Source organism: Coenobita brevimanus, chromosome 17 (assembly GCF_032717465.1).
Source record: "Coenobita brevimanus isolate Jiangsu-jjx chromosome 17, ASM3271746v2, whole genome shotgun sequence".
Classification (NCBI taxonomy): Eukaryota; Metazoa; Arthropoda; class Malacostraca; order Decapoda; family Coenobitidae; genus Coenobita; species Coenobita brevimanus.
The window spans coordinates 20,879,721-20,906,583 of NC_136970.1; positions in this window are offsets into that span (position 1 = coordinate 20,879,721).

Here is a 26,863-nt window from a genome sequence, read left to right on the forward strand (position 1 = left end):
GATTAGGCCATCAAGGTCAGGCTGTGAAAGGTTGACTTAGACTGTGGACGTGATATCCTCTGAACCCCTTGACGGATTTCTACCAAACTTTTGTCAGCGATGCAGTATGAAGGGACAATGAACTCGTTAGTCAGCGAGGTCAAACAGTGAAAGGTTGACTTAGATTGTGGGTGCGATATCCCCTGAACGTCTTGACGGATCTCTACCATACTCTTGTCAGCAATGCAGTATGAAGGGACGATAAATTGATTATGTCAGCAAGGTCAAAGAGTCAAAGGTCAAGGTCATATGGGTGAGGGTGCAATATCTTGACCTCTTAACGGATTTCAACCAAACTTCTGTCAGTGGTTCAGTATGAAGGGGCAATGAACTGATTGGGCCAGCAAGATCAAAGGGCCAAAGTTCAAGGTCATATGGGTTTGGGCACGATTCCTCCTGAACCTCTTGATAAATTTCGACCAAACTATTGTCAGTGATACAGTATGAAGGGACAATGAACTAATTAGGTCAGCTAGGTCAGGGTCATATGGGTGTGGGCGTAATATCTCCAGAACCCCTAAACGGATTTTGACTAAACTTCTGTTATTGATACAGTAACTTATGAAGGGATGATGAATTGATTATGTCAGCTAATTCAAGAGGTCAAAGATCTAGGTTGTGGGTGTGAGAGCGATATCTCCTGAACCCCTTGACGGATCTCAGTCAAACTTTTGTCAGTGATATAGTGTGAAAGGATGATGAACAGATTATTTCGACAAGGTCAAGGGGTCAAAGGTCAAGGTCATATGGGTGTGGGAGCAATATCTGAACTCCTCGATGGATTTTGACCAATCTTTTGTCAGTGATACAAAATGAAGGGATGATGAACTGATTAAGTAAATAAGGTCAAGGGGTCAAAAGTCAAGGTCATATGGGGTCAACATAGTGTATCTTTAGTCTCATTTCAACCATCCTTTCTCCTCACCTCCCTGCTTCCCTCCATCTCTCTCCTTCCCTCCATCTCTCCTCCCTCCCTATGGACGTGGGCCAGTGTAGCATGCCAGGAGTGGCAGCCCTGGAATCACCAACCTTTCCCCTGTCCTCTCTCTTTCTCTCTCACAAGTGTGTGTGTGTGTGTGTGTGTGTGTGTGTGTGTGTGTGTGTGTGTGTGTGTGTGTGTGTGTGTGTGTGTGTATTCTCATTGTTTTAGGGATCACTCACACATCTTTTCTGACTATTTATTTTGCATATCACACCTACATAAAGCTTAGGTGTCTATGTATAAATAATGTCGCTAGGGATATAGGAGGTAAGGAGTGCCCTTAACCAATGAGAATATGAGCCAGTGATGTGCAGAGGTGGTGGGGAAGGGTAAAAGCTGGGAGGAAGGGTGTGCAGGGGTTTAAATAGGGCTAGATTATCCATCCCCGCTTGAAACCGAATTTTCGGAGTTGGCCTGCAAGTGGGGCGATCTGTTTTCCTATCTCTGCCCCAAATCATTACTTCTCTCTCCTCCTCACAGGTTATACCCTCTCACTTCCCCCACCTGGCCAGCTCCAGTGGGTTCCCCCCCCCCACCCAAAACCTCCATCAGGATTGACCTGACTCAGTCCCTCACCCCAGCCAAGATGGTGATGGTGGGATGAACCTATTAGGTCAGTAAGGTCAAGGAGGTTGCATGGTGAGTACGTGTGCAAGGCTTAGCGGAGACATACTGAACGACACTTTGCATCAACAGCTCGAGGCCCAAGTTCTCGGCATTTCATTGGTATCTGGCACTTAGCTTTCACCCACTCACTCATTTCGAGATGCCAGGTTGCATTGTGTTTAAAGGCTGGAGGTTATAGGCAGAGAGAAATATTGATATGGATATTATAGTTTATTTTTGTAAGTGCAGTTAAGCAAGCTGGATCTGGTATATAGAAATATGTTTACGAGAGAGAGAGAGAGAGAGAGAGAGAGAGAGAGAGAGAGAGAGAGAGAGAGAAGGCTACTGAACAGGTCGTTAGGTGGAGGATGAAAAATTAAAGGAGACGTGAGAGAAGAGTGGTGCAAGGGGATGAATAAGGAATGGAAGGAAAGAGAGAGAGGGGGAGGATCAGGGAGTGAAGAAAGAAAAAAATGGATTATAGCCTGAGAGAGATGGGGGGGGGGTGGCATTATCCCAGATAACATGGGGTTATTGGGCCAATATCGTCTCATTGCGGATTAGTATTGGCACCGCCGGGTTGCAGCAAATCGCATGTGACCTGCATTGGCTTAATACACAAAATACTCTTTCATTCCAATTCTGGCAAACCAGAATTGAAACAGAATATTGTTGGCAATGCCAGTATTTACCTGAATTGGGTCTATATAGTCAAACCCTTATCATCCCATTTCCAGCTGTTTGCTTAATGTTTGCCTATATATAAATTTTTAAGTTTTTAAGTTAACGTAATTTTAGGTAGAGAACAATGAAACAAAAAATGGTTAGTCAATCGATGATCTTAAATATTCTATTTTTACATGAAAATTAGAAAAGTATGCATTATAATTTTTCTGAATAACAACTGGTTATTTATTATTATTATTATTATTACTATTATTATTATTATTATTATAATCCGAAATAGTGCATTTGCACTGGATTTTCCCCTTATTTTTCCGACTTTTATTCCACCGGCCGCAGTAACACTGATGTTTATCTTCCCGATATTTGCAGGGCATAATTACACTCTTTACAATAATTTGACTTGGCAAAACTCTGTTTTCTTAGTAGTTCAGTAGATGCTTCGTTATTAATGTGGTAAAGTAAATATTGATTTTGTGTAGATTGTACTTCTTTCCCCCTTCCAATGCTAAACCTGTTTGTTTGTTTTTTTTATTGTAGGACAGAAATCAAAAGTGAGAGCAGTGGAAATGAGTTATTTAAGAGAAGCCTGTGGTGTCACATGGACAGACAGGCTGACAAATGAGGATATAAGGAAGCGTTGTGGTGTTGATGTGGATGTGATAGGAAGCGTTAAGAGGAACACACTGAGGTGGTTTGGCCGTGTGGAGAGGATGGAGGATGAGAGACTGACGAGGAGAGTGTATGTGAATGAGGTGGAGAGGGGGAGAGGGAGAGGGAGGCCGAGGATGAGGTGGAGGGATGGAGTGGAGAGGTATATGAGAGAGGGGTGTGTGAGTTGGGAGCAGGGCAATGAAATGGCGGGGGACAAGGTGACGTGGAGGCGATTTGTTTGTGGCCACCCCGTAAGGGATTAAGGTGTCTGGCAACGGATAAACAGATAGACAGATTATTTCAAACTATTTGGTTTCCATACAGGTCTGGCAGTCTGTCCAGTAGAATTATGAGTGCAATATACGCCAGACATGCTTTAACAAAGAACCAAAATTTTTAAACTGCACATGTTTGAGAGCCGCAAGACGCATACAGACTTATCACAAACTTTCCAAGCTGCAAAACCACCTTTAAATCACCTTCCATTGTGCTGCTGAACACCACTGTTCAACAAAGACATTAATGATGTTCAGCTCAGTTCAAGGTAATTCAAAGGTAGTCTCTCAACTTGTAAAAAGAGAAGAAAACCGGATATGCAGTTTTGCCTTTAATGGTCTGATAAATAACCAATACCGGCTAACAGATGGTTTTGTAATGGTTATAAATTGGTTTGATACAGCAGTACATATTTACATGAATCGACACGTACCCAGCAAACACCGAAGTGACGGGCCAGCACTGGCATATAACGGAACTAAGGGAAAACGGCAACCATGCACTGGACCGATTCCTGGCCATAATATTCTGTTTATATCAGGTCAATTGATGTAAAACTTGTGTTGGGCTGATATTTAAATAAAACTGTTTTTCCGACACTGGGCTGAAACGGCAACCATACACTGAACCGATTCCTGGCAGTAATGGTTATATACATAAAATACTATAATATATATATATTTTCATTCATTGCCAGACGCCATGTATCCCAAACGGGGTGGTCAAGGGCCCACAGTTAATTGTTTCACAGGGAGGGGCACCAATCCTCCACCAACCCCACTTGACACGTAGGGAGAACGTTATGCCAACAGCATCTGGTGTTCCCAGGCGGTCACCCATCCAAGTATATATATAATATATATATATATATATATATATATATATATATATATATATATATATATATATAATATATATATATATATATATATATATATAAAATGAACCTATTGGTGTAAAACATGTATTGGATGGATATACTGTATAAATATAACTTTTATCGAAAACTGGGTAAGGAATGGTAATAAATTGTTGGCCCAATCTATGTATTGCTGATCAAGCCAATCAAGCAGCTAACAACTGAGTGATATAATTATACATCATCCATCACAGATCTTTTTCATATATTGAATAATTGAAATATATTTTATATAATATAGAAATTTCGACAGACGGGAGTTTTCCACACGTAACTGTCTTGTTATAAAACGAAAGTCTTATTTTTGGTAATGTTTTTGTGGAATTGAACTTTTTTTCAGCTTACTGGATCATACCTGATAATATTAATGTTAAAGGGGCATTGGTATACACACAATATATACAGCTGGGTCTATAAAATGGTCAGAGTTGCATTTTTACCATGAAGGTTGTCCGTGGCTCAGTGGTAAGATGTGCATATCTGATGTATCGGGGGCACGGGTTCGAGTCCCTCACCAGGCAGTTAATTCAATTTGTTTCATATCAGACATTCCATCACTTGGCAGCATTTAGGGACAGACGAAGATACTGAGCTGGCAACAGAGTGTACATTCACAGATGTAACTTGGGTAAGAGAGACTCCACCCAGTAAATCAGCTGTCAGGCGCTCTGGATTGTACAGTCGGCATTCTGAGGACAAAGGTTCGAATCCTGATTTTTTTTTTCTTTAGGGAAGCATTTAAAGGATAAAAGTTTACAATGTTATTCCTTCAAAGGAAGAAAAAGTAACTTTCAAGATATGTAAATTTCGAGCTATCCAAACACTTGTAAATTTGCCCGATTACTTACACCCGACTCAGATTTGATTACTGGCATCCGATACAGACATGATGTTGGGCCAGAACAGAACCGAATCTGGATCTATGTGCAAACGGTTGTCGGCACTTGCACTGGGACGATTCAGGTCATCTGGTTTGCTTGTACCATTCCGACACCACGTGCCATCGCAAGCCAGCATCGGTACGGTTCTGATCCAACACAATCATGTTTGCTGGGAAGTATATAGTTTATGAAACAAGGAGAGAGAAAACTGGATGCTATAGGAAGAGGGGAAAGAGAGAGAGAGAAGAGGGAAAGAAGTGAGGAAAAGAAAGAGAGCGTGAAAGAGGAAAAGGTGGAATGAAATAGGAGAATTAATAGGACATGAGATGGAAAGAGCTTATAAATAAAAGGTAATAAATGTAGAGATGATGTGATTAAGAAAGGGGAATTAGGAGTGGAAGCATGAATGAAAAATTATAATATGAAGAGGGAGACAAGATTAAATGAACAGAGAGAGAGAGAGAGAGAGAGAGAGAGGCTGGTCCTGGTAGGGATAAGGTGTAGGATGAAAAATAAAATAAGACATATAGAGAACTCAAGGAGGGGGAAGGGAATAAGGAAAGAGAGAGAGAGGAGAGGATTGTGGCATGAGAGAGAGGGGGGAGGGTAAGTAATGTGTGAAGCAGGGGAATAGAAAATAGGGATTTATTTTGATGTAGCCTATACAGGAGGGGAAGAAAAGAAATTAACGAAACAGAAAGAGGGGTGAACGAAACAGGAGGATAAATAAGACATGCATAGGGGAGATAGAGCTCAGTAATGAAAGGTCATAAATGTACGGAGAGGGAGTGAGGAAGAAAGGGGAATTAGGAAGGGAAAGAACTGAATATAGAAGAGGAAAAAGGAGACGAGATTTAAGTAGCAGAGAGAGAGAGAGAGAGAGAGAGAGAGAGAGAGAGGGGAAGGAGGTACAAGAAAGAATATAGTAATCACTAATTCACAATCTTTCTTAGCTTATATTCAAGAAACATTGATTGTTGATACCATTTCATTAAATTTCAAGTAGTTTTCTTTTCTCCTCTCTAAGAAGGCCTATTAGTGTATAACTTAATACCGGTATACGGTTGGTCTACACTTGTGGCTTATTAAATGAAGATATATAGCTTTGTATGGAACTGACTGTATCAACCTTTAGAAAACAATATTTTTTTTCTTCTTCAAAGAATTGTACTTGCAACTGTGAAGCAACTTCTCTCTGTCTAGGAGAGAGGTGCCACAATAGATGGATTTTACATTAACTTCATTTTTTTTTTTTTTTTTTTTTTTTTTTTTTTTTGCGAGGAAGAAGGAACCAAAGGCCATGGCCCGCAGTAACAGTTCCCTCCAAGAGAAAAACAAAATACAATAGAGAGCCAAATTCAAGAACCGATCATTTTGAGATGCCTGGACACACTGCGTTTGAAAGACTGGAGATCATAGGCAGCAGGAAATACAGATAGAGGGAGACAGTTCCAGAGCTGACCTGTTGCATAAATGAAAGACTGGGAGTAACGGTTAACTCTTGCATTAGAGAGTTGGACAGAAAAGGGATGAGAGTTTGCTGCCAGACGGGTGCTACGCGCCCGTCGTAGAGGTGGAGGAATGCAAGCAGACAGTTCAGAGGAGCAGTGACCATTAAAGTAGCGATAGAAAAGAGATAAAGATGCAACAGTGCGGCGAAGAGACAGAGGTTGAAGGGAGTCAGTAAGAGGAGGAGAGTTAATGAGGCAAAAAGCCTTTGACTCCACCCTATTGAGAAGAGCTGTATGTGGGGAGCCTCCCCACACATGAGAGTTGTACTCCACACATGGGCGGATAAAACCCCTGTATAGAGTCAACAATTGTGCAGGGGTAAAGAAAGAGCGGAGTCGGCTTAGCACACCCAATCTCTTGGAAGCAGATTTTACAAGAGATGTAATATGGTCTTTCCAAGATAAGTCCCGAGTAAATGAAACCCCAAGCATGTTCAAGGATGATGCAGGATTAAGCTGAATATTATTAAACATTAATGGGTATACCTGTGGAAGATTTTGTCGGGTTGATAGGTGTAAGAACTGAGTCTTAGATGCATTAAAGACAACCATATTATTTTTACCCCAGTCAGCGATACGAGCCAAGTCAGACATTAGGTGTGCCATAGCCTCATCCCTTGTTTCTTGAAGTAACTGTTGAGATGGGCGTTAGAACCAAATGGAAAGGTGAAGGGTGGAGTCATCAGCGTATGAGTGGATAGGGTTAGATGTACAGCTTAGAAGATCATTGATGAATAAGAGGAAGAGAGTTGGTGATAGGACAGAGCCCTGAGGAACACCACTGTTGATAGATCTAGGAGAAGAACGATGGCCGTCTACAACAGCGGCTATAGAACGACCAGAAAGGAAGCTAGCGATGAAGGCACAGATAGAAGGATAGAAACCGTAGGAGGGCAGTTTGGAAATTAAAGATTTATGCCAGACTCGATCGAAAGCCTTTGAGATGTCAAGTGCAATGGCAAAGCTTTCGCCAAAGTCCCGAAAGGAGGATGACCAGGAGTCTGAAAGGTAGGTGAGAAGATCGCCAGTGGAGCGTCCCTGACGGAATCCATACTGACGATCGGAAAGAAGGTTGTGATAGGAAAGATGCCTTAAAATTTTTCTATTAAGAATTGACTCGAAAACTTTTGAGATACAGGACGTTAAAGCAATTGGACGATAGTTGGAGGGTTGGGAGTGGTCACCCTTCTTTGGGACTGGCTGAATGAGAGCAAACTTCCAGCAAGAAGGAAAGGTACAAGTTGACAGACAAAGGCGAAAGAGTTTGCCTAGGCAGGGTGTAAGCACAGAAGCACAGTTCTTGAGAACAACAGGGGGGACCCCATCAGGCCCATATGCCTTGTTAGTACTGAGGCCAGTGATGGCAGAAAATACATCAACTGAAGAAATTTTAATGTCAGCCAAGAGGAAGTCAGAGGGGAGAAGTCATGGAGGAACAGCACCGGAATCGTCTAAGGTGGAATTGGAGGAGAAAGTCTGTGTGAAGAGATCTGCTTTATCAGTAGAAGAAATAGCTACAGAACCATCAGAGTAGAAAAGAGGAGGGAAGGATGATGAGGTAAAGTTGTTAGAAAGATTTTTGGCAAGGTGCCAGAAGGAGCGGGAAGAATTCGAGTTGGAGAGTTGAGAGCATTTAGTATGGATGAAATTATTTTTAGTAGAGCGAAGAACAGACTTAGCACGATTCCGGGCAGAAACGTAAAGATGATGTGATTCAGGGGTGGGTTGGCTCCGGTACCTTTTGTAGGCCCTCTCCTTGTTGCGGACAGCATTAGAACAAGCGTGATTAAACCAAGGCTTTCTTGCGTTAGTCAAAGGATATGAGAAAGGAATGTATGCTTCCATGCCCAAGAGAATAACCTCCGTAATGCGCAAGGCACACTCAGATGGCTCACGGCCATGGAAGCAGTAATCATTCCAGGGAAAATCAAAGAAGTACTGCCTGAGGGCCTCCCAGTTCGCGGCTCCAAAATGCCACAGACGACGTTTCCACGGAGGGTCCACAGGCCGTACCGGAGTGATAGGACAGGTTAAGGTAATAAGGTTGTGATCGGAGGAGCCCAACGGAGAGAAAAGATTAACAGAGTAAGCAGAAGGATTAGTTGTGAGGAAGAGGTCAAGTATGTTGGAGCTCTCTCCAAGGCGGTCAGGGATACGGGTAGGGTGCTGTACAAGCTGCTCTAGGTCATTAAGGATAGAAAAGATGTAGGCTTGTTCACCAGGTGGATCCGTGAAAGGAGAGGAGAGCCAAAGGTGGTGGTGAACATTGAAATCTCCAAGAATGGAGATTTCAGAGAAAGGAGAAATGGACAGAATGTGTTCCATCGTAGAAGTAAGATAGTCGAAGAATTTTTGATAGTCAGTAGAATTAGGGGATAAGTAAACAGCACATTTAATAGGAGACTAAATTTTTATTGCGGTCATGGTTTGTGTGTAATGCAAGCGCGCGCGCGCGCACACACACACACACACACACACACACACACACACACACACACACACACACACACACACACACACAAACTTATGATGATGCACCTTCTCCATTTTACGATTTTACGGCAAAAAGGAAGAAAGCATATAGTGAGTGGATGGAAAGCAGAGGAATGATGCTGAGAGACAGAATAGAGAGTTACATGAAGCGAGGTAAAGAGGTGAAAAGATTAGTAAGAAAGAGAAAGAAGACAGTGGATGAGTAATTTGGAAAAATTTAAGTGTAAATTGGAGGGAATGTAAGAAAATGTTCTGGAAGGAGGTAATGAGAGTTAGACAGGGTGATCAAGAGGTTAGTAGGGAAGTGAAAGAGAAAAACTGTCAATTGATAGTCGAGAAGGGGGAAAAAGTGAGTAGATGGAAGGAACACTTTATGGAATTGTTATACATAGAGAATGAAAATAATGTGAGTACAAGTGGCTGGAGAATGCCTGAGAGAATGAGGGAAATAAGATGGGAGGAAGAGACTGGTAGGATGGAATTTGTGGAAGCAGTGAAGAAAGTCGAAATGGGGAAAGCCCCAGGATTTGATGGAGTGTGTGGTGAAATGCTGAAGCACAGGGGAGTGATAGTAGTAGAATGAAGGTGGAAGATGTGCAGATTGGCCTGGCCCAGAAGCCTAGAAGTCAGGTATGATTATTCCCCTGTACAAAGGAAAAGTGGAAAAGGAAGTGTGTAATAATCATATGGACATTTGTCTTCTTAGTGTAATAGGGAAAAGTATATGGTAAGGTACTTATTGACAGTTAGGGAAACAACAGAGGAATTAGTTGGAGAAGAACAGAGAGGTTTTAGGATGGGAAGACACTGTGTAGATCAAATATTCATCCCAAGGTCTTTAGTGGAAAAGTTTCTAGAGAAGGGAGAGAAGTTGTATGTTGCCTTCATGGATTTGGAGAAACCATATGATAGAGTGGAGAGACATGGAATGTGAAAAATATTACGAATATGTGGAGTAAGTGAGAAGCTGTTTAATGCCGCGGAGTACATAAGAGGGTGCTAAGGTTGCAGTGCATGTAGATGGTGAAATGAGCGAATTTTTCTATCTGATTGTTGGATTGAAAAAGGAATGTGTAATGTCGCCATGGCTGTTCATTCTGCATATGGATGGGGTTATGAAAGAGTTACAAAGTAGGGCAGTGGATGTTGGCGCGGCCTTAATGATAAAGAGCAGGGCTTGGAAACTTTTTGTTCTGTTGTTTGCAGATGATACTATATTGTTAAGTGACGATGAAGGGAAACTACAAGGCTTGGCGAATGAGTTTGGGAAAGTAAGTAAGAAAGGGAATCTAAAGGTGAACATAGGTGAGAGTAAAGTTGTGGTTTTCGAGAGAATTGAAGTCACTGAATGCACAATGAGGCTGAATGATAAGGAAACGGAAAATGTGAGTGCACTGAAGTACTTGGGTAGTGTGATGAGTAAGGATGGAAGTTTAGAAGATGAAGTGCTTGAAAGGATACAACAGGAAAGAAAGGTTGCTGGTCTTTGAAAACAGTGATAAGACACATGGAAGTAAAAAAAAAGGAGAAAAGTCGTTGCATGAGGGTATTGGTACCAACTCTGGCGCATGGAAGCGAAGTTTGGACCTTGTTGGAAAGACACAAATCAAGAGTGAGAGCAATGGAAATGAATTATTTGAGAGGAACATGTGGAGTTACATGGGAAGACAGACTGACAAATGAGGAAGTGATGGAGCGTTGTGGTGTGGATATGATAGAAAGTGTTAGGAGAAATACACTGAGGTGGTCTGGCCATCAGGGGACGATGGAGAGCTAGAGACTACCGTGGAGAATGTATGTGCGTGAGGTGGAGGGGGGAAGAGGGAGGGGAAGACCGGGATGAGATAGAGAGGTATATGAGAGGGGGGTGTGAGCTGGAGGGAGGGCAGCAAAATGGCAGTGGACATGGAGACATGGAGACGATTTGTCTGTGGCCACTCCTTACGGGATTAAGGCGTCAGATGACAGACAGATAGAAAAAAAAAATGCCAGTAAAAGTAGGCCAAGAAAGGAATTTATTATAACCAAACCAGTTGTGCTCAATATATACCAGCTGTAACTGTACTGTAATTATGGATCACTGAATCCTTTAATCAGATTACCGGTATGTATTTTGTATTTGCTATCTCCAGACGATTTTTTCAGCACTGGAGAGACTTTTCTAACTGGAGGGGTTAGCTGTAGCTTTCATTTAATCTGGAGTCTGCTAAGCTGAATATAATCCCCTGGAGGTAGCAAGAATAAATAGAAAAAGACGCCATTGGGGTGATGGGGTGAGTGAAAATTATATGAAAATACGCTTATAGGAATTTTTTTCAACAAGCCTAGTCTGTTGTGCTAAAATTATTTGAAGGATGGGTTCATATTTTATTTATTTATTTTTTTTTTTATGTGTCCGACTGTGGGCATAGGCTTCACAGCCTGCTACCAAGGCCCAGCAGTCCTCCTACATACCATACACCTCTACATGTCACTATAAAATGAAAACAATTTTTTCGATATCGCATAATACACCAGTAATTACATTTCCATGGTACAGTTCACGGAGTTACAGTTGTGTGATACATTCGTGTCAGTGGCGGAAACATGATACACGTATGTAATAAAAATAATTCCACAATGTGTTGCTGCTGTATTAACCCTCACATGGACGGTACAACTCAGCTGTTCTGTTTCAGCTAACGCCAGGTAAATTCATTCCACTAAAATTGAGTCATAGGAGCCTCAGTGTTAACATCATTACCATTAACACCTCTCATGGCCCGAACAACTCTAGTCTTCCATTCCAGATAATTCCAGGCATTTTTTTTTTTTCCTGAGTCATGCCATAATATCATTAGTGCTGATAACACTTTGGTGACAAATATGCTCACTGAACATTTGTACAACACAATATACATCGTCACCCTCAAAAAGAAACTGGCTAAGTCATTTTTCGGCGATTTCTGGATTTTTGCCTAAATCAATTCATCACGTGGCGCACCCATTGGTATAGCTGCCTTTGCCAGGTCTAGGAGGTGAGTGGTCTAAAATGCGCCTCAAGTTTCTGCCAAGTCATTGATTTTTAAGAAAATGAGACAGTTTTCTTTCGATTTCCCGAAAAGTAGAAAAAATTACTTTGGCAGTTTCATTATGAGGGTGACGATATGTAATGGAAAGATATATTGTACGGTTTTATAAAATGAGGAAATGTAGTACGTAACACTTAAAGGTCAGCGGTTTTACAGCCAGATGATACGAAGAAGTGAGTTGGTAAGTATATAACCATAAGTATCTATGCAGTAAAAATGCTGCTACACTGTTTTGCTGTTTTTCGCCACATCAGTCTCCTGTGCCACTCGTAGCTGGATAAAATCATCTGACATTAGTGGAACAGAGTACTAAACATGTCCCAAGAGGCGATAAATGATGCCAGTTATTAATATTTATATTACTCAGGCTCCTATGACTCACACACCTGAAGAAAATCATCTGGCATTGCTGGAAATACAGTGCTAAAGTTGTTCCAGCCATGAGTCGGTTAATGGTGCCAGCATTAAGGCTCAGGCTCCTGTGACTCTCTCTCTCTCTCTCTCTCTCTCTCTCTATCTATCTATCTATCTATCTATCTATCTCTCTCAAATGGTCTGGCGTTACCTGGGATACAATTGTCCCGATCATGAGACAGCAACAACATCACTATTAACACTCAGGCTCCTATGACTACCTCAGCTGAATAAAACCAAGAATTACCTTTTTAAACATGTGATCTTAAGAGGGATAAAAATACTAAATGCAACGAAACTTTCTGATGGCAGTTCTTTACCGACTGAGTGTTAATTAGCTGGTCCAGGTATATCACTTCTACCTCGCCGAACGAGTATTTGTGTGTTATGCGAACGGCCCAGCGTTATCAGTATCTATCCTGCATCATTCTTCCACGTCACACCCACACCAGCAGACTGCGCCATCCACACAACTCATTCGATACCTCCTGGTGAGTCTCTGAACGCTGTTTGTGGACAACCTTGTACTCGTATATACTACAGCTGGCGATAATTTTGATATACTTAAGTGAGGTAGTGTTAAGTAGAAAGATTTAGAAAGAGTCGTTTGTACACTCACAATGAAAGGAGAGAGAGAGAGAGAGAGAGAGAGGGGGGGGGGGAGTAACACCAGGAGGCAGAAACCTTATACTGAATATAAGACAAGAAGAGGAAGGCGAAATTCAATATAGAATCTAATAAGCAGAGAGACAGAAAGACAGACAGACAGATAGACAGAGACAGAGACAGAGGAAGGGGGGGGAAGTAACATCAAAAGGCAGAAACCTAATACTGACTATAAAGCGAGTAGAGGAAGGTGAAATTCAATATAGAATCTAATAAATGAGAGAGAGAGAGAGAGAGAGAGAGAGAGAGAGAGCTAAGGATGAAAAGTCTAATGAGCAGCGAGTATACGAGGGAGAGAGAGAGAGAGAGAGAGAGAGAGGCAGTAATGCAGATGGCAACTGGAGGAGGATAGTTACAGTATGCTACCCTATATTGGGAGGGAGAGGGGAAGAGAAAGAGGGAAAAACAGAACAGGATGATAAACAAGACAGAAACAAGAGAAAAAACTAAATAGGAAAGTTGTCAATGAAAGGCGAGGGAAAAATATGGAAGGTGGTTGAATTAGAAAAGTTTTGAAGAAGTTATACACGGGAAGAGAAGGGAGATATGATCATGATGAGAGAGAGAGAGAGAGAGAGAGAGAGAGAGAGAGAGAGGAAGCACAAAGGCGAATGGTAATAAACGAAGGGAGAGAGAGAGAGAGAGAGAGAGGAAGCACAAAGGCGAATGGTAATAAACGAAGGGAGAGAGAGAGAGAGAGAGAAAGAGAATTAATGTGGTACAGCTTGTCATATGTGTACCTAGTTTCATAGCCATTCTCAGATGTAACTCCCAAAATTGAACAGCATATTTTGTTATGACATCTATAAATTTTTCTTTATAAGCAGAATTTTTGTTAATTAAGCCTAACACACCTCTTTGCCATCAGTAAAAGCCTAACACACCTCTTTGCCATCAGTAAAAGCCTAACACACCTCTTTGCCATCAGTACAGTCATATTACAGTCGTGAGATTCTTTTTGTACATTGTGAGGGACATTTACTCTTAGGTATTGGACAGTATAAACACCATCAGTTATGTCAATCATCTCATATTGGCTTTGTCTGTTGGTGCTAAAGATCTCACGTGCCGGAACAGGACACTTTCATTAGCCGTTTCTTGCACCGAACTGCAGTGTTGGTGAGAGAGAGAGAGAGAGAGAGAGAGAGAGAGAGAGAGAGAGAGAGAGAGAAGTCACAGAAAAGAGAATTAAGGGATTACCGTCGATATGGGAAGAGAGGAAATGAAAGAGGAGAGAATGGAACATGTGGATAAGTGGGGAAGGAAGAGGGGGGAAAAGGAGTGAATGGGGTATTGGTAAGGAGAGAGGATGTGATATAATTCAAAGTAAAATGAAACTTAATAAGCTGGGAGATAGATAGACAGACAGACAGACAGACAGCTATACAGAGTCTTCTGATAGGGAGGCTGTTGATGATGAAAAACTTAATGAGAGGTGAGTGCAGCAGGAAGGGGAGAGAGAGAGAGACAGAGAGAGAGAGAGAGAGAGAGAGAGAGAGAGAGAGAACAATAGCAATACCATGTCACTTTTGGGGTACACTTTCCTGCACCATAGTGGCAGTATTGGAGTAGAAAACAGTTGATGTAGGGATGGAGTTACTTTGTCACGTTACAGACAGACAGACAGACGGATTGAGAGACAGGAAACATAAGAGAAATACGGTATGTTAATTAGGAAGCAGACCGAGAGAGGGGGAAAAAAGAAATATAGCCTGTATAGGAAGACGGGAAGTGATGGGGAAAGAGGGGACGAATGAAATAGGAGGATAAATACAGACGTCAGAGGACAAGAGGGAGGGTACGGAAATTAAAGGTAGCATAATAAATGAAGGGAGAGGGCAGGGAAAAGGGAATCAGGAGAGGATGTAAGAACTGAATATATAAGGCAAGATGGGGAGGGAAATGGCTTTGAATAAGAGGAGAGAGAGAGAGAGAGAGAGACGGGGTAAATTTCAGAAAAGGGGAAGAGAGAAAAAAAAAAGAGAAGGGGGAATAATGGGATAGGAAGATAAATAAGGAATGCAGAGTTAAGAAAAATTCAGTATTAAAGACAGCTTAATAAATGAAAGGAGGGAGAGGGACACAAGTGAATCATGAGACGAGAACTGATGATGTGAGAGAGAGAGAGAGAGAGAGAGAGAGAGAGAGAGAGATGGAGGGTAGGGGGGAAGGTGTCGTGTTGGAATAGGGGAGAGGGGCGTTGTGGGGATGGGGAGGAGGAAAAGGGAAGGAATTATTTGGGGGGTAGGGAAGGGAGGGGGTAGTATAGGTGTAGAAGGATGAAGGAAATGATATGGGAAGGAGGGGAAAGGGGAGGGGGGGAAAGGGAAAGGGGGGAAAGAGGAGGAAAGAAATACAAAGGGGGGGAGTATGGAGGGAGGGAGGGAGGGGCTGTGGTTAAGGTAAGGTGAAGGGAGGGAATGATGAGTGAAAGTTGGGGAGGAGGGAGAGGGGTGACTGCGAGGCTAGAGAAGGGGAAAGAGGGAAAGGAGACTGTAGGACGTATAGTTTAAGAGTATGGAAAGGAAACAGGAGGGGGGGGGGGATATTGTACGTAGGGGGTGAAATTGTGGGAGGGGCAGAGAGTGGAGAAATTTCAGGAGGGATATAGTAGCTTAAGAGAGCGCTGAGGGAAGGGAGCGGCAGTGAGGTGAGGAGAGGGAAATAAGTATGGAGGGAAGGGATAGTGTGAGAGAAAGTAAATGGGGAGGAAGGGGATGGCGTGCGGGGAGTTTTTTTTTTTTTATGTGAGGAAGAAGGAACCAAAGGCAACGAGCCTGGAAAACTATTCCTTCCAAGAGAAAAACAAAATATAAGAGAGAGCCAAATTCAAGATCCGATCATTTCCAGATGCCTGGACACACTGTGTTTGAAAAACTGGAGAACATAGGAAGTAGGAAATACAGACAGAGGGAGACAGTTCCAGAGTTGACCTGTTGCATAAATGAAGGACTGGGAGTAATGGTTAACTCTTCCATTAGAGAGTTGGACAGAAAGGGGATGAGAGTTTGCTGCTACGCAGGTGCTACGCGCCCGTCGTAGGGGTGGAGGAATGCATGCAGACAGTTCAGAGGAGCAGTGACCATTGAAGTAGCGATAGAAAAGAGATAAAGATGCAACAGTGCGGCGAAGAGACAAAGGTTGAAGGGAGTCAGTAAGAGGAGGAGAGTTAATGAGGCAAAAAGCCTTTGATTCCACCCTATTGAGAAGAGCTGTATGTGGGGAGCCTCCCCACACATGAGAGTTGTACTCTACACAGGGGCCGATAAAACCCCTGTATAGAGTCAACAATTGTGCAGGGGTAAAGAAGGAACGGAGTCGGCTTAGCACACCCAATCTCTTGGAAGCAGATTTTACAAGAGATGTAATATGATCTTTCCAAGACAAGTCCCGAGTATATGAAACCCCAAGCATGTTCACCGATGATGCAGGATTAAGCTGAATATTATCAAACATTAGTGGGTATACCTGTGGAAGACTTTGTCGGGTTGATAGGTGCAAAAACTGAGTCTTTGATGCATTAAAAACAACAAGATTATTTTTACCCAAGTTAGAGATATGAACCAAGTCAGACATTAGGTGTGCCATAGCTTCATCCCTTGTTTGTTGAAGTAACTGCTGAGATGGACGTTGCAAGAATCGAATGGAAAGGTGAAGGGTGGAGTCATCAGCGTATGAGAGGATAGGGTTAGATGTACAGCTTAGAAGGTCATTGATGAATAAAAGGAAGAGAGTTGGTGATAGGACAGAGCCCTGAGGAACACCACTGTTAATAGATTTAGGAGAAGAACGATGGCCGTCTACAACAGTGGCTATAGAACGACCAGAAAGGAAGCTAGAGATGAAGGCACAGATAGAAGGATAGAAACCGTAAGAGGGCAGTTTGGAAATTAAAGATTTATGCCAGACTCGATCGAAAGCCTTAGAGATGTCAAGTGCAATGGCAAAGCTTTCGCCAAAGTCCCGAGAGGAGGATGACCAGGAGTCTGACAGGTACGTGAGAAGATCGCCGGTGGAGTGTCCCTGACGGAACCCATACTGACGTTCAGAAAGAAGGTTGTGATAGGAAAGATGCTTTAAAATTTTTCTGTTAAGAACAGACTTGAAAACTTTTGAGATACAGGATGTTAAAGTAATTGGACGATAGTTAGAGGGTTGGGAATGGTCACCCTTCTTTGGGACTGGCTGAATGAGAGCAAACTTCCAGCGAGAAGGAAAGGTACAAGTTGACAGACAAAGGCGAAAGAGTTTGCCTAGGCAGGGTGTAAGCACAGAAGCACAGTTCTTGAGAACAATAGGAGGGACTCCATCAGGCCTATACGAGGGAAGAACATGTAGGGAAGGGGAGAGAGTAGGTTAAAGGGAGGGAAGGGGAAATAAGGTACAGAAAGGGAGGTGATGGTGTTAGAATATTGGGGGAGGAATTGTGAGGGAAGGAAGGAGATTGGAGAGAAACGTAAGGGTGGCTCGTAGGGTTTGACACTGGCGTCATTATTGAGGTAAAGGTAAGCTTCGGTGTGGTCTCGATCATCACTTACTGACACTGAGTTTGTGGGGTGGACGCTTACACACCAGTCAGTCCAGATGTCAGTCAACCATCATTATCTTCTGCTGTTTGTGCCTTGTACGTGCCCTTATGCCTACGCTAAACCAGTGTCTACCAACAATATCTTTTGTCCCATCGTCTCTGCCTTGTATCTGCGGTAAGTCTCTACACCACCGTTGGCTACTCTTTTACTATTTCATCATCCTGGTTCATCCATGCCCTGTATCTGGTCTACCCTCATTCTAATACCCATTTAACGCGTTAGTTCGGATGGCATATTTACGTATTTTGTTTTTACTATTGAAATATTTGCGTATTTTATCCTTGCTACTGACGTATTGATGTACTAGGCTTTTGTTATTGATGTAGCCTGTATGTATTCTGCCCTTGCTGTTGGAGTATTTTTCAATTTACCCGTCCCCGCCCCGGAGGGGCTCGAGGACGGGTATTGTTTTGACTCGGTTTGTCTGTCTGTTTGTTTGTCTGTCTGTCTGTCTGTCTCTCTGTTAACATTACGCAAGAAATACTGGTGCGATTTTGACCAAAATTACAGGGATGATGGGCTGTGACCTGATCATCTTATTAAATTTGGAGCCATATTGGGTCAAGGCCCAGGCTGTAGGTCATTTTTTTTTTTTTTGGCCATAACTTCTTTCAAATTTGTTATATCGACATAAAACCAAAACCTAAAGGGGCATCTTTCAAATCCACATCCTATAACATGCCTCATTACATCAATTGGGTCACCCCTCAGTTAGCGGTAGGGGGGTCCGTGTAAAAATTCAGATGGGCATAAAATTGTCAATTTTTACTTGATTTACTCCAAATTTGATATGACATCATTGACTAGATATCCTGCTGTGTTTATACGTCAGCACTAAAATGACTGCCGGCGACGGGATTGCTCTGCCTTGACACCATTTCTTATTTATGTATTCAGACGACTTCATTCAGCTTAGGTCGAGAAATACTGTAAGTTTATGGGGCTTTATGGAGAATTTATATAACTTCATCACTGCAGATGGTTTCTTCGAAGTTATCAAAATCAACTGGACATAGCAAGAATAAAATGCGTCATCGGACTGAAAGTGAGAGGGGACAGAAGAACGTAAGGAGAAGAAGAGGCGGGGAAAACGTAGGTGGGAAGGGTAGGAGGAAAATGTAGAGAGAAATGGAGAGAAGGGGAAACATGAAAGAAATTGGGAGGAGGAGAAAATGTAGATACGAAAGGGGTCTGGGAGGGGAAAACGTAATGGGGGGAAAGAAGGACGTAAGAACGTAAGGGAAAGGAGGGGAGAACGTTGAGACTGAGGCATGGAAGGGAATCTTGTATGGGGAGGGGAGGAGGGGAAAATGCACAGGGGAATGGGTGAAGGGGAAAACACTGGGAGAGGGGAGGTGAAAATTTATAGGTGAATGGGAGGAGGGGAAAACATAGAGAGGGAGGGGAGGAGGGGAAAACATGGGGGGGGGGGGAAGGAGGGCAAGGGGAATGGAAGACGGTAAAGGGAAGGATGTGAGAGAATAAACATTGGGGTAGGGGAAGTGTCCATCAAAGGCCATCAGGCTATTGATAAACAACCACCAACAGCACTCACTCCCTCATTGATCCACACAATTTATTATACATTTCCTTGCAAAATTACACACCTAGGAGCCTGAGTTATGGCAGAGAGAGAGAGAGAGAGAGAGTAAAAGTAGTACCTAACGTCAAAAGCAAGGCAGACTACTAGGGTGATTCCTAAGCTGAATAAAAAATAAAAATACTGTATGTAGCCTAAGAATGTAATAATTCAGAAGAAACGTTTTCCCTGTGCTGAATATAATTGTGTGGAGTTAGCAAGGGTAAAATACAAGTCTTAGCGGTGACGTATTTACACTAATTCGTGGTACTGTCGCACCAGGAAAATCAGCTTTGGACAGACTTTTCGGATTTGAAGATTTCGATGTACTGTACCCTTTATTAACTCCTTCACTACTGGAGCTGATCGTTAATTGGAATAAAATCGCCTGGAGATTGTAGTAATTAAATTGAAAGATACCGTCAGGCTAAATGGGTTAATTTAAAGGCGAGAGTACAGCAATTGTACAGCTATTGCAATTTTTCATAAATGAGCGTAATGTAAACAATTAGCGGTGGTCTTGTAAGCCAACCAAAACTGTGTGGGAATAACGGAATTACAGGAAATATAAAAACGTCATCGAATTTTTAACAGCGAATATAAGGGAGCCAGGGGTTTTAACCCTTTCACTTATTGTAGTGGCCCCAGGCTCCTGTGCAGCGTGAACCCGGTGGACAGCAGGCTGATGTGGTCGTTTTCTTGAGTCCACCATCCTGCTTTCGGGATATAGGGAGGGGCTTCAGAGATATTTGTATAATCGAGCAGTGTAACAGCATAATTGTAAAGTGTCACCACGTGAAGGCATCCGTCTACTGTACCAAAGCCCCCACTAAGAGATATAAATTAAATCACCTGGGTAGCAAGATTTAAAAAAAATATAAAAAATCGTTTTGAGAGAGTTCCTCTGGTACCTGCTATAGTTGTTTCAGCTTAACTTGGCCCAGATTATCGTCTTTTTGCAGCATACTTTACGTTTCATGACTAGCATTCATATTCTGGTGTTAATCTATTGCTACAATTCAACATTCAGATTTTAGGCCAAGTTACAGCGAGGAAAGTATAGCCGTTGAACTGAAAGGTGTCATCACATAAGCTAAGAAAATCCTCAGGGACGGCAGGACTAAAATGCAAATACATGTTCAGTACATCTTGATAAACTTCTAAGCGAAATGCCAAAAGAGTGTCTCTTGTCCCTGCGCCTCGGAATTCAGGAAAAACAATGAGGGAATTCCCTGTTTTGCTTTGAGCTCGTGGTAATCCGGCCATTTTCGCATTTTCTACCGCGTTTCTGTTTTTCGCTCTGGATAATATGGCCTGAGGTCATTAGTTTTTTTTTTTTTTTTTTTTTTTTTTTTTTTTTGAGAATTGCTGTAACGTTGGGAGAATCGAGTTAAACATGGACGTAAAAGTAGGGAAGGGAAAATATAGAAGTAGGTTAGGTAGTGGCAGTAAGCAGCGTATTAACAGGAAGAATTTGATTTTAACCCATTTAATCCGATGACGTATTTTTATGCTAGCTGCTTGTTGTCAAGTTCGGGTCCCGAAAATGAAGTCAGATATGACACTTGCCGTGTACAGCGGATTCTTTTTGATGCGGTGATCCTTGATTCTGCATCTACTGTTAGACTGTGATTCGTTCATCGGGAGGTATCAAGCTGCAAATTATTCTTTTAGCATGTGAAAGATTCCCTACTTACCTACCTCCCAACGAACTTACATTCCCACTTCCCACCACCATACTTCCCTACCTGGTTACCTCATTTCCTCCCTCCTTACATATCTGCCTACCTACCTATCTCTCTGCCTGTCTCCGTTTCCCTGTGTGTTTTGCTTTCTTCCTACTTCCCCATGACCTGACCTGCCTGCCTGTCTGCCTGTTCATCTGCCGACCCAACTACTGGTTTTCCTACCTCCCTGCCTGCCTTCACCACGTAATGAGGTAGCGACTCGGGGGGGGGGTATTTATTTATTAATTTATTTATTCACTTTCTAGTAAGTTGTCGCAGCACTGTACTGAGGGCATAAATTACTGCACACTGAACGTCCTTTCCAGTAATACCGGTACCAGTGTTATGCCATTGCTCTTGAAAATACTGCACAGACGGTTTTGGTCATTGTGACCTTGAGGTTGCTGGGCGCGTGTTGACCACACTGACGACGACACAGTCAGGTGGAGAGGATTGATTTTACGCCTCAGTCGTCAAAATCGGTTCATAATATAGCCGCTAGAGCTCCGACCAACGAACGAATGAGCGAACAGACATACAACTGTCTTTCCTACTCAAGTGCGATAAGGCAATCAACGTAGCGTCGCCAAACGTCCGGATTTTCAAGGACATGTCCTGCATTTAGGTGTCAAAATCTTCGTCCGGGAGAAATTTTAAAAATTCTCCAGAAGTCCGGAATTTCAGCTTCCAACATTTTTCTCGAATATTTAATATACTATTAAACTCTGTAATGACGAGAGAGAGAGAGAGAGAGAGAGAGAGAGAGAGAGAGAGAGACTCGTTGTTTTCGTCAGCTGGTAAGTGTTGTCAACTTGGCTGGTTTCGTACCAGCAGCTAGCTAAAGTGTCCTGCCTTTTCCCCTTGTTCAGCTACGTTTTTTTTTATTTATTTTTATTTTTTTATACTTAGTGCTGTTATAGCCATAAAATAAATGGTAATTGCACACAATTATTGGCTTAGTTTTCAATTTTACACTGTAGCATTTGCTATTTTTATGATCTTATCCTGCATCTAAGGCGTTGTTCCATTTTACATTCATAATCTTGCCAATTGTGTACTTTGTTTTCCAATATATTGTAAAAAGATTAAAGAAGGCACTCCAAGTGGATTGAGCTTGTGCAGGTTTAAATCCAAGGGATGTTTAGGGTTTATTGCTCACGTAATGCCAAAGATGAGTGAGACTGGTCACTCTCATCTTAAATGTCAGGATAATGGATCATGGATGGATGGATGCAGTGCAGCAGCACTGATGATTATACTATATCTATCTATCTATCTATCTATAATATATATATATATATATATATATATATATATATATATATATATATATATAAAAGGGTTTCATAATGCCAAAAGCCAAAGTCTGTGTTGGGGGGAGCATGGCTTTCAGCAGAGGCGTCCAGTAATTTGACTGTTCAGATATGGCAACCCTAAATCAACGTCATCTTCGGGAATACTTTATTCTTGACGCCAAGGGGCGATGTTATTCAGCGCAGGATAGATGTCAAGTAATAGCGGGCTAAGTGTAGGTTATACCGATTCCTTAAGGTCGTATGTCTCAAGGTAAAGAGAATGAAAGGTAGTTTCATGGGGGGGTGAGGGGGAGCTAAAATACGTCTCGGTCTGCGCATGACGTCATAGTTAATACAGACTGCAGCTCATCCTGATAAACACACGCCAGTCACACACACACCTGCCTGTGAATAGGTACTCCGTTTTCTGTTTTTAGGGGTGGCTATGGCAATACAGATAATTTTGTGAACATGCCAACAATTTGTATAGTTCGTGGATGCAAATCCATTCATGTGAAAGGTGACAATAGAATACATTTTCATGCACTGCCGAAAGATGAAGAACTTAGAAAAAAATGGATTGAATTATGTGACACAAAGAAAAATCGGTCATCTGGTTTTGTATGCAGCGGTCATTTTGAGAGTACTGCCTTTGAACGCAACCTTAAGTATGAATTGCTTGGTTTACCAGTGCCTCCTGGACAAAGGAAATTCAAGAAAGGAGCAGTGCCTACTCTTCAACTACCGAGTTTAACAAGTAAGTTCCATTACTGTGTGAGTGTGTTGAGTAGCGACTTGTATGAACATTCATAATACAAAAGCATACCATACATACAGATGGTTTTCTGTCAAGCTCCCGTTTTCTTCCACCACCCCCACCTCTCTCCCTCTCTCTCTCTTATTAACTTTGACGTCACAGAATCTGCGCGGCTCGGGGGTGCTGTACTTACCTCTCAGTATACTCTTCTCTTTACCTTGGTATGTCTCATCAGAGCTGAACAAAATCGTTTGGTTGTACAGTGAAAGACTCTGTTCGAAGATTAAGTGTAACATGTAAAACATTATGAGAGCTCTTCCTCAGCTACATATTCGTGGTTGGCTAGCCTGACTGATGATGAATGTAAAAACGATCCCAGGAAATTCTGAAGCCCTAACATTCATTTGCGAGGATTGCTGCATCTGAGAGACGAAATGTCAACCATATTTGGTCAGGCGATGACTGTTGCCCTTTGGCCTTTATATCTTACACCTTACTACAAAACGTTAGGCAGACCTAGTTTATACCTTGGTATGGGCAGGAAAAAACAATTTGCGTCCAGCTACTGAGAGAGGACATGATTTACTTTTATTTATGAGGAATGAATCCCGAACAGATGATTCGGATTAGATGCTTTCGGGAGGAAGCCAAAACGGACAGTGGTCATCGTTCAGGTCGCCCTATTGTTACCACACCAATATAGGACAAGGAAGTAATCACAAGGATGGAAAGCAGCACCTGTAAGCAGTGCTTATTCCATAAAAGACGAACTGGACCTAGAATAAATTACACGAATAGTTCTGTGTAGATGTCGATCTTCTAGGTTAAGCGTTGAAACACAAGCCTGTGGAATTCATTTTTCCACTTATAACAAAACAATCAGTTACCATTATACACTAACGCTATCCCCATATGTGACAACGGTGTTTGGAACAGATAAGTACAATTACAACTTATAATTACAAACCTAAGCTGAGCAGAAGCTATTTTTATAAAGAAACCAAACCCGGACATGTCTTTAAAATTGCCTTTCAGTGTTCCTAACATGGTATTAAAAGAGAGAGAGAGAGAGAGAGAGAGAGAGAGAGAGAGAGAAACTGTTCACACATATATCAAGTAAAATTAGTAGTCAGAAAAAAAAAAAATTATACTTGTTTCGCTTAGTTATTAAAAATTTGCTCTCATCCACAGGCTCGTCACCTGCAGCAAATGGCAACTCATGTCAGTGCTGCCAACCCTCCGGGTGACACAAAGCCAAACACCAAAACTTTAGACTTTCAGCTAATGTTTTCACCATATTTCAGGACACGACTTTTGTCTTTCATTGTATCAGTAGTAGAATTCATAACATGTTATTGGGAGAAGTGCTTATGTAGCAAAAGGTAAATACCCATCCAGCACAAAAAGTATGAACGCAGTAAAACAGCAGCAAGCCTTTGCTTGTGTCTGTATGTAGAATAAGAAATGTGTAGGTTTGATCGTGAATCAGCCTGAGAGCAGAGTGAGTGTAAAACTAAGTTCATTGGCGAAGTAAATAGCATACAGACAGAAAGAGGAGAAAGTAGCAGTTGAAAGCAGAGGAGGCAGTGAACTGAGCAAGCAGAATTACTGTAGACAAATATACACAGGAAAGAAAATTGAAAAGGCGAACAGGAAGAAGAAAATGAAGAACCCAAGAAGAGGACGAAGTGTGTAGCTGTAGTTGCAGTCTCAAGGCCCTTTGAATGTGAACCCGTGGACTGCAGGCCGAATCTGCCCTTCAGTGAAAGAATATGCAAAACCAAATACCCAGGACAAGCAACACAGTTTACTTATATTCTTGTAGCATTAGAAAGTTGAAAAGACGAAGAATGTTGTCTAAGAGGATCAGTATGGGCACCAAAATGACAGCAAACAGGAAATGAATGTAAATAAGGTACACAGTAGAAAGCAAATAACGCGAACACAGTACACAGGAATAGCCTAGAGTAGATAACGAGAAGTAAGAAAAAAAAAAAGCAAAAGTCAGTAGAATGTAGATAATGCAAACAGTAGAATACACAGGAACAGTCTAGATAACAAAACATAAACAGAGGCGGGGCAGCAAAGTCAAATTTACTGGCTAGACAGAATCCACCAAAACCCAATATCGGCCTCCAAGACAAGCGAAACAGCCTGGCCTTACATACTGTACACAGCCAGACCCCGAAATAACCCTCCCCCTCCCCCACACACACAAAAGAAACACAAACACCCATCAGCAAAACATCACCGAGACAAAAGTTACACCCACACCCACACACCCACACACACATTTGTCTGCCTTAAAGTTCAACATCTTGAGCGTGTAGGCATCGTAGCACCTCTTTTTTATTTATTTAATTTTATGGTTCATACCTTAAGGCTCTCCTGTAATATATTTAATGTATGTTATTTACATCGTTTCAGTATTGTCATAGTGTAAATCAGTAACATACAAGAGGGCAGTGATACGTAATGCCATGGATAAATCGCTAAGGAAGAAGTGTTGCGAAATCTCTTAAGCCACTCAGAATGCAACCTTACAAGCCATGTATTAAGTGGAGTGGTAGGCTTCTTAGCACCTTTTTCCCAGTGGTTTATTTTTCCTGTCACACGTGATTTTCTCTTATTTAAATAATGTTAATACCATTTTTTTGGAAACTGTAAAGCACAAGAGGATAAACAAGTGTAATATGCAGGGTAAATAGCCGAATAAGATGTGTAACGAAATTTGTTATCCCACCTAAAATGAGACAGGTTTCTCGTGGACTTAGTAGGCTCCCTAGCACCTCTTTCTAATCACTTTATTTCTACAATACTTGGTACGTTAACATTCTCGTGTACAATATTTAAGCGATATTAACCCTGTCCCAATGATCATTTGTCGCCAGATGACTTTATTCTACTGATTGAGCCAAGTGAGTCTGAGGGTGGTAGTGCCATTTCCATTAACCTTTTCATGGTAGGCACAACTCTTTCATTCAGTTCTAGCTAATGTTAGATGATTTTATTCAGTTGAGAATAAGTCACAAGAGCCTGAAAATATTTCTATTGTCGCGCATGTATTTGCAAACTATGTTGATATTAAAATAGCTCCTGGCTTACGCCGCCTTCCCGCTTTCTGTCGTCGTGCATGAGACATTGGAAACGGAAATAAATGACTTCAAATTACTCCCTAGTATTGTAACGAAAATTATTATATAAATAATAATTACTAATTTTAATTCTTTATTGAAGCTCCCTTTTGTTCAGTCTTACGCTGCTAAAAAATTATTGCGTGTTACCATACTAGACTTGAACTCCACAAATTATTCCTGACTGTCCCTGAGCGATAGTTGTGAAATTTCAATTAGTTCCGTTTAGGATTTCCTATTATCGTAACTAACGAACTGCTTCCAACAATTTTGAAATATATAGGTACCTTGACATTGATTTATTGTTTTTTGTAACAATTTTAAGTATTAGGTTTCACCTCGTAGAGATATAAGGAAGAGTATGTGCAGTATCGCTGACCGAAAACTTCTGGATACTCCGCCGTCACTTCTTAGGCCGACTGTACCACTGTAAGATTATCATAACCACGCCCTGGTAATATTGACAAAACAGCCAACACATTACCCTAAATCATATACCACTGTAAGATTATCATAACCACGCCCTGGTAATAATGACAAAACAGCCAACACATTACCCTAAATCATATACCACTGTAAGATTATC